This window comes from Halichoerus grypus, chromosome 14, assembly GCF_964656455.1.
Source record: "Halichoerus grypus chromosome 14, mHalGry1.hap1.1, whole genome shotgun sequence".
NCBI lineage: Eukaryota > Metazoa > Chordata > Mammalia > Carnivora > Phocidae > Halichoerus > Halichoerus grypus.
Genome location: NC_135725.1, coordinates 91,185,331 through 91,194,602, shown reverse-complemented (window position 1 = coordinate 91,194,602; position 9,272 = coordinate 91,185,331). Strand labels below are relative to the sequence as shown.

Sequence of the window (9,272 nt, the reverse complement as noted above, 5' to 3'; positions counted from 1 at the left end):
GATTGGGGCCCAGGCACATGACTTGAAAGATGCCCCCCACCCCCTGGTCTGCTGTGATCCCACCCTGCGCTTGCTTCCTCTCCCATGAATGGGAGCACACCCCCTACCCTCTGGCTCCAGGGAGGGGAGATGGCATAGAGCCAGCCCTGGCAGTGCACGCCGATGCCCCTTGACATAGTCTCGGTGGAGGGAGCAAATGAAGGTGGGGCAGAAGGGGGCAGAAGGCCCCCACCCCCTCTGCAAGGGCACCGTGGCCAGGCGCCTCCTGCCTGGTCGTCCCCAGGGCTCCCCTGGAGCCTGGCACAGCGCTGGTCCATGCCTGGGCCAGAGGCAGCCAGAGTGCATATCCAGAACGGCCTCCCCAAACCCCTCCTTGGCTCCTCCAAAGCAGCATCACCAGCATCCGGGGGCCAATACAGTCAGCGGGAGAGGGCTCCCCGAGGAGAAGTGTGGGCAGAGCACACTCCAGCCCCCTCAGTGCAACACCCAGGGCCCCGGACAAGACGGACGGGCAGGGCAGGGGCTGCTGGAGCCCTGGAGAGGCATCAGGGCGGCAAGCCGGCCAGCCCCACATCCCACCTAGGCAACCACAGTGACTCACTGGGCTGCCTCCTCCACGCTGCCCACCTTTGCCCTGTGGCATCTGATCCTATCATCTGCCCCCTACCCCTGCTCACCTGCACAGCCTCCCAGAGCCCCACCAGCCTCCTGGCCTCTGGGCCTTCCTGAGCTTCTCCCCTTCTTCCAGTCTCGGGGCCACTCCTGCTTTTCTCCACCCCAGGGCCTTTGTACGGGCTGGGTCTTCTTCCCAGAGCCCTCCCCGCTTTCCCCGGACAAACTCAGCCTGTCCTTTCCCGGCCTCTCCTAGACAAATTCCCTCGGCCCCTGGAACTCAAAATCCAAGTCAGGAAACCTTTGTCTGCTGCCGGCTTTCCTCCAAGAGGGTAGGCCGTGCAGGGCAAGACACGCAGTAGGTCTTCAATACGCACAGGTTCCCCGGAGGAAGAGCATCAGAGACTAGTGCTCAGCAAGGTTTCCTCCATGCCCCCCAAGAGCCCCACGGAATGGGCCTCGTTTCCCCCCTCCTTTCACAGTTGAGAAGACGGTGCAGAGGGAAAGGGACTTGCCCCGGGGCCCTGCGGCTCATTCAAAGGGGGACATTTTGGACAGCCCGACCACAGCAGCCCGTACCCCATCGGGCCTGCCCCTGCCCTGCCCCCGCCCCCGGGATGGGCCGTACCCCAGCTTGGAAAGCACTGGGTGAACAGAGAGCAGACTGCTTCCATGCGGGACCTGTCAGGGCCTTCGCTGCTCGGCATGCTGGCCCTCCCGGAGAACCGCGAGCAGAATTTCCCAAACGTATTTGGCCATGGGTGGCACTGGGGGGTGGCGGTGGGGGGGGGCAAGGGGTTGTGGCTTCTGATGGAAGTCTCAGTCCCTGAGAGAGGATGGGGCTAGCCCGGGCTTTGCAGTTACCCAGAGCTGCCTTCAAATCCCTCTGTTCCCTTCTAGCTGGCGGTCCTCTCTGAACCTCAGCTTTCTCCTCTGTCACATGCAGAGAGGAGAGCCCAGGTAGCAGGGGCAGAAGGACCCTTGTAAGCCCCTGGCTCCAGCAGGCCCCCGGGGTGGGGGGGGGGGTGGAGGCAGCTTTGATTGGCCAGACTGGGAGAGAGCTGGTAGCCTGGGCCTCCCCCTTCCTCCTGGGTCAGCCATGCTTTGTCTGGCAGCATCTTCTACAGTAAACCTTTTCCAGTGCGTGTTTAAGGATGAGTCTTACTGCCCCATGCAAAGGATTTGTCAAGGCTGCATCGTGAGTCCCCCACCATCCCTGCCAAGCTGGGCCCACGAGGACCAAGAACTAGGAGGGGCTGTGTCTGCCCCCCACCCAGGGCCTGGGCCCTGCAGTGCTGAGAACACTCGGCCCCTCCTCCAGCACCAGTTTCTCCAGATTCCAATTGGAGGGACCAGAACCCACAGCCTTTTGGAAGCATCCAGGGGACCGTGGTGGGATTTAACCCCCGTGTGGCCTGCACTGCTCACCTGAGCCTCCGTACCTCACCTGCGGGATGCAGGCCCCCTCTGTGTGAGGACAGGCGAGGGATCGGAGAACCCAGCACAGCACTGGCCAAGCGGACCCTGTCGGGACTTGGTCATTTGTCTCCCCCTCCTGGAACCCGAGGCCCAAAGCCCCAGAGGGGCGCACACAGGTGTAGAGAAGACTAGACCGTTTTCCTGTCCTCCCCGTCTCTCCGGCCCCGGGCAGGGCCCCTCTTCTGCTCCAGCCGGCATCCACCAACGACCAAACCAGCAGGGGAGTAAAGCAGGGCCTCGCTGCCAGGCTGCCCCGGGGGCCCCCGCACACAGAGCCGCACAGCAGGGCGGCCCCAAGCCAGCTCCTGGAGGGCTGTGACCTGGGTCTCAGGCCCGCAGGGTCACAGACCTGAGGCTCCTCCTTCCCTCGCCAGCCCTCTTGGGAGGCTGCAGGGGGCCGGTGCTGGGATATTTATATCCCAGAGGAAGGGCAGCCCCCGTACTTGGTCCACGCAGAGCTTCCGGGCCAGGGGGCCATGGGGCCAGGGCAGAACCAGGGCGCTCTGGAGGCCTCCCAGTCACGCAAGGGAGGCCTCCGGCCAAACGCCAACCCTGGGAACACTCCGTCCCCTCCTCCCTCCCCACGTCCGGGGGTCAGTGGTCACTTTATTAATAGCAGCCCCTGAGGAGAGGCCTCACCCCTGGACGGTCATCGCTCTCCCTGCGGGCATGGCCGAGTGGCCTGGGGGCATCCCTGGGAGTGACGGCCGGGGGTGGGGGGGACACATCGTCACCCGGCCTGGAGCCTCCACGGATGTGCAGAGAAACAAAAGAAAAGCAGCTTTCAAAGGCCATGTGTTCTCTCTGCCACCAGCTGCAGGACGCAACATCAGCCCCGTAACGGCTCTCGGGGGCAGAGAGAAGCACGCGTAGGGACACAGAGCGACACGCCCACGCGCCCGTCCCCGGGATGAGCGGGCACCGTGTCTGCACCGCAAGGAACGTCCTATTTTAAAACCATCAGGGCCCATTAATACCCAGAGAAAAATCTGGAAACTTATTTACCAAAAAGGCCTTATCTGGACCCCCCCTCCCCTGCACAAAAACCTCCTGACGGGCAGCCTGCCCCGGACGCCGCCCACCGACGGCAGCTCAAAGCCATCACAACTCTGCCATTTACAGGAAATAGGAAACTGATAATAATGCAAATCGTTCTTGTCTGTAAAATGCAAAAAACTGTGCCCACCGACTGGGTTGTGTGGTCAGACCAGGGCTATTTTGCTTGGTGTGGCTTTAAACGCACACGCAATGAGCAGGTATTCTTGTGTAATAGTGGGAACACGGGCTTCTGGAAGAACTAACGCCGTAAGTGCCCAGGTTACACCCGACGGAGCATTTGCAGGTCAGGCATGCTCCAGGAACGCCACAAACCCACTAGCCCGCCTGGACCGCAGACCCCACCGCCTGCCTCCCTGGGGTACCCCCTCCAGACATCCCGTAATGCCCAGAGCCCCGGTTTCTCTATCTGGGAACTGGGATAGGAATGGCCAGCCCTCCTGAGCCTTCCCCGGAGCCAAGCCCCAAGCTCGGGTGCTATCGGGGAAGGAAACTGAGGCACCGGGCGGGTTGGGCGACTTTCCCAGGGCCACAGCAAGCCAGTGTGCTCAGGAAGCCGGCCGTGCTCCAGGGGCTGAGGCTTAGCGCAGGTTCCCGCCGGCCTGCCCAGGACCTGGCGCCCAGTCCCGTTCGCCCACACCCGCAGCCTAGACGCTGAGAGGTGCAGGCCCGCCCTCTGGTGGACGCTCCTGGAACTGCCCAGCGAGGCTTCCCTCCCACAGACCGCAAAGTGCAGGCGGAGGGCAGGAAACCACCACCGTGGGGACAGCCCACCGGCCACTCCTAGGCCAGCAGGACAGGAGCCAGAGGACGGGGACATCCACAGGCCACGGCCTGCCCGATTCCAAAGGCCCCTGGTCTGTTTGGTGGCCGCAAGCAGTGGCCTTGAAGCTGACCCTCTGGGCCCCAGCAGTCACGCCAAAAAGGCTCATGATGGCCGGCCCCAGCCGGGTCCTGGGTCACCAAGGCCTTCTGTTCCAAAAGGCAATGAGTCCTCAGGGCCTGTCGCTCGTCCTGGGAATGTCACTGCTCTCCCCTCCCAGCTGAGAACCTCCCAGGAACCCAGAAAGGCCTTTGGGGCCGGCTGCACAGTCGGCAGAGGAGGGGAAGAGGCGGGGGGCCATGCAGGTCACAGGCGCTGGCAGCAAAATGTGTCTCCAAGAGCAAGTCTCTGAATCGAGCTGTGGCTCTAATCTCACTGCCGAACCCCGAATCCTGCAGCTCTAACCCCACCACCGAACCCTGAATCCTGCAGGATTGTGCAGGATGGCAGGTGTTTCCACTCTGCTCCCATCTCTGACCCTGCCCGTCCTCGGGGGGCCAGGAACTCCGAGCTATGAGAGCCGGGAGACCTGGGTCACATGGCTGGGTTTCTGGGGGCGGAGCCCATGTGGGGAGACCCCAGTGGCCGCAGACCTGCCACCTGAGTCCAGGCTTCTCCAGAGCCGACGCAGAGACTCGGTCGAGGGCAGGAAAAGTCAAGCTCTCCAGAGCCACTGGGGCCTGGACAGGAGTACTGTAGGCAGGGCCGAACAGCGTTTCTGCTCTGCATAACGGGGAGCACGGCCTGAAGCTTGCTGAGCGCTCCTGGGGCCCCCTGACAGACCAGGCTCCAGCTGGGTCTGCAGAACCCAGGTCTCAAAGCGCCCGGCCCGCAAGCCTGGACTTTGCCGCCAGGAGACGCTCTCGGGGTGAGCCCTAGGGTCAGGATTATTCCTCCTTCCTCCCCTCTCCATGCACGTGGCCTTGCTCCTCCTCTTGCTGCTTCCCCCTTCCCTGCGCTCTCTTCTCTCCCTCCTGCACAGACCCCCATCCCACAGCCCATCAGCCAAGACGCTGCGCCCCAGGCCTCTCTCTCCCATTCTCATGAGCTCCACGGCCCACCAGTGGGCTCTTCCTGTAGGGGGGTGGGGGTGGGGGTCATGCAATTTTGTTTCACACAGAAGTTCCCAAACAAGCTTCTTCTCCACGGGGACAGCTAGTGGTCTCGTGGAGCACAGTGGGAAATGCCTCGTGGGCAAATGACTATAGTCCCCTCTCCTGTTACCAGGGTTGCAGGACTGCGCAAATAAAGCTTCAGGACCCTCAGCTAAGTTTGAATTTCAGAAGAACAATAGATAACTTTTAGCATAAGTATATCCCATAAAATATTCGGGCCATACATACACAAAAACATTGCTATTTGATAAAATCCTGTATTTTATCTAGCAATTCCAGAGGACACTTGGAGAAGGGTCTACACAGGCCTGGGGCTTCACCAGGGCTAGAAGGAAACCCACATTCCCACCCACTTCCGCCATCTGGGGGTCGGGGGCTGGGTCCTCACCCCAAACACTAGCAACAACCCGCTGGGTGCCCTCGGGCAAGTGCCTCCCCTCCCTCCGTTTTGGCATGTGCAAAATGGACAGGTCAGCAAGGTGAGCTCACCTTCTCTTACTTCTGGTACTTTCTCTGGGTGTTGCCTGATTTCATGTGGGGGCCTTTGAGGATGGTCCCTGGGGAGGGTCCAGTGGGTTCTGTTCCTGGTGAACTCAGGGGGAGTGAACAGCAAACTGCCCCCCTGTAGGTGAGGACTCCGCGGGTCCATCCTGCCTCCCGCCCAGGACACGAGGCAGGTGGCCAACCCTTCCTCTGGCCCAGAGCGACCTGCTGGCCCAGGAGGGCTCTCCCAGCCAGGGTCTCGCTATGTGGGGCAGAGCTGAGAACATGCCAGGACCAGGGCTGGAGGCAGGGGTCTCGCAGCAGTAGCCCATGGATTTATTCCACGTACACTATGGGATGCCCTTCGGTTCAACAGCAAAGGGGACGGGAGGTGCCGTCTGGCCTCGAGTCCTGGACGCCCCCGCAGCAGACACCCAGAAAAGCAGCCTCAGTAAATGCAGCCTGGGAGGGAGCTGCTACCTCCTGGGTCCTTCCTGCCTGGTCCTCCCAACCCCACGAAGACCTGATTCTACAAACCCTTCCCACACTTGTCACTCTCGCTGGGTCCCCTGGAAGACGTGGCATCTCCCACCCTCCACCCAGAGCAGACAGGCTGCTCAGATGGGGAAGCTGATATGCTTTGTGAAATGCAGATTCTTGGGCCCACCCAGTCTTTTGATTCAGACTCTGGGAGGTGGTCCCAGGAACCTGCATTTTGATCCCAGGTGGTTTGGATTCACTCTAAAGCTTGCGAGGCCTGGCCTGGGGTTCCCGAGGAGCCAGCTGCCCCCTGTTCCAAGCCCACGTGGACCAGGAGCTTGCAAACCCAGCGGAAGGAAGCCCCACGTGGCCGGCAGATGGGCAGGAGAATCAGTGAGACCCAGCTGGCTCGGGTGGGGGCTGAGGGGTGCCCAGACCTGAGGGGCCCCGTACGGCCAAGGCAGAGAGCCGGGGTACAGAAGCCAGCTGTGGGCATGAGAGTCGGGCACAGGCAGACAAGATGAAACACGGGACTCCCTCCCGCTGACACCCAGTGTGACCAGGCCCAAACTACCCAACCGCTTCGGCCTCTACATCTTCAGCTATAAAATGGGGGCGCCGGAGGCCTCTTGCTCGTGGGAGTTGGGGAGCTGGAGGGCACTTGTGCCCAGGTCACACAGCTCACCCCGGGGCCCTGACTGCGGCCCCTCTCCACTGAGTGCCCTGGTCACCCCCGGCTCTTCTCCCCTCAGGTGCTCGGCTCAAGTGGGCGGAGTCCCTCGTCCCACCCTAGGCTGGCTCTGCATCTGTTACTAAGGGGGCTCACCCCAACTTCTCATCGGCGGGCAGGTGCGGGGAAGCTGGCCTCCCACAGGCAGGGTGCACCCCGCAGCCCCCGCCTCACCAGGGGGGACCCACCACCACCCCTTCTCGGCGCCGCCCCGGGCCCCTGGGCTCCAGACCGAGGGCGTAGGAGAAACTTAAGGACTGCCTCGACCAACAAACTGTCTTGTCTTCTCTAATTAACAATCAGACCTCTTCTGAGTTTTCTAACGCAGTTTGGGAAGCGGGCAACGGGACAAGCAGAGAAATGCCACCCGGGCTCAGAGCCCACAGCCACCCAGCGTCTGCCCCCGCAGGTCGGCGTTCCCCCGGCAGTGACCCGTCCACGCGCATGGACACACGCGTGCGGCCGCACAGGAGCACACGCATGCACAGGTGCACGCACAGCCGTGCTCGCTCACCGCACACGCGTGTTCGGCCCCGGACGTAGCCGTGCTCGCCGCACGCACGCACACACGCGTGCACTCACTACCCACACGTGTGCACTCACCGTACACGTACGCACACGCGTTCGCTCACCGCACACACGTGCACACGCACCCGGCACCCGTACGCACACGCGCGCCGGAGCCGCGGAAGGCGCCGCGTCACGGCCGCGGGCTACGGCCCTGGGGGACAGGGAGGCAGGAAGCATCGGGCTGAAACCTTCAAGCCCCGAGGAAAGGGCAGACAGGAGACACGGAGGCCCGCTGCGCGCACACCGGCCCGCTCCGGAGCTCGAACCCGCGGCCCGGGGAGTGTGCGCAGCGGTCATGGAGCAGGCGCTAAGCCGTGCAAAAAAGGGCTCGGAGCATGCGCAGGCCGCGCCCCTGCACGCCCTCGCCTCCAGCACCCACAGTTCCAAGCGCAGGGCCGCGTCCGGAAGTCCGTGGAGCGGATCTCCATTCCTCGTCCTCTGATTCGCTCCAAACCACCTCCATTTCCGCAGGAAGTTCCGAGTCTCTGCCCGACCGTCCGCAAGGCGTGTCGGTGTAGGAAGTGCGTGCGGGCCCTGTTTTGTTTCCGGGGGAATCTCGTTTTCTGAGGGACGCTCGGGACTTCCGCATGTCCCTCCCAGCTTCTGATTGGCTGGTTTTATGAATACATTAGGGCAGGGAATGGCGAGTTTTTCCACACGCGGCGGCGACTGTGGGGATTTGGGCGATAGTATGCGAACAGTGGCGGCTCCGCGCTGTGGGAAGGCGCCCCACCGGCGCACCGTTTCGGTACTAGCCCCCCCCTCCGGCCCCCCCTTCCCGGCCTCAGTCGCCGTAAGCGAAAAGCGGCGCGCTCGCGGAGCCATAAATAGCGGGCGGCCGGTAGCAAAGGCGTGTTGTATGAAAGGAGAGAAGGTTAGCACTCCCCTTGACAAGGATGGAAGAGGCCCTCGGGCCTGACAACACGCATACGGTTAAGGCATTGCCACCTACTTCGTGGCATCTAACCAACGTTTTTTTCGGTCCCCGTGTGCTGGGGGGCGGGTCGGCGGGGCAGGAGCCGGGGTCAGGGCGGGAGGGCCACGCCGGGGACGGGAATCGGCGGGGCTGTCCCGCGGGCATGGCCACAGCACCCGGGACTTGTTACCCGGCCGCGGTGCGCTGAGGACCCCCCGCGCCCCTCCGTGGCCCCCTGCGTCCCCCGCGCCCCCGCCGCCGTCCGCTGGCCGGTGCTTCCCCCACAAAGGCCCTATGAGAGCCGGCCCGCCTCCCGGCTGGCAGAGCCATCAGCGCAGGGAGCGGACCGCACAGAGGAGCGCACCTGCCCCGCGGCCCGGGTCACTGTCCCCGGGCTTGCCGGCCGTTTCCTGGGCGAGTGTGGTCAGCTCTCCTTTGGACTGCTTGTACCGTCTTACAGGTGTCCTCGCCGAGCCAAGTAAAACCTTTGGCATGCTGCATTTGTGAGAGTCATGCTGTTCCTGCCCCCACCCAAGTCTCCTCCGGGGCCCAAGCAGCCCCTGGCTGCACCCTCTCCCCCGCCTGGGCCGAGGTGCAGGAGTGGACAGCAGGCGCTCTGTCGGGCCTCCGGCACCAGCGGCCCTTGCTGAAGGAACACAGCCTGCCCTCCAGCAGAGTCCCCGCGTCCTTGGCGGCTCAGCGCCGGGCCCTCCCCGAGCCCCTGATCGGCCATCACGCAGGTGCCAGGCGAGGGCATCACGGCCACGTGGCCGACGCCGCGAGCTCACAGCAGGACCTGCTGGGTCGCAGTGCACACGCTCACTGTGCAAGTGACATCCTGACGTTCCCAGGGACGGAGCCCCACACGGGGCCACTGCAAGCTCCACGTGTAGGGCTCACTTAAGGACCCAGGAAGCTGTTTGTCAAGTTAAATAAAAACAACCTGATCCACAGTCCCATGTTAAAAGTGCACGCAGCACCGTCCACCTCACGCTCACTATGAAAAGC

General features: G+C 63.1%; 1 non-coding gene across 1 annotated transcript; it reads left to right on the top strand.

The window, feature by feature from the left end:
• Positions 1-8,200: 8,200 nt before the first annotated feature.
• LOC118546118 (U6atac minor spliceosomal RNA) lies at positions 8,201-8,326 on the top strand. The gene has a single exon (XR_004922450.1). It is a non-coding gene; the product is annotated as a U6atac minor spliceosomal RNA (small nuclear RNA).
• Positions 8,327-9,272: the final 946 nt, after the last annotated feature.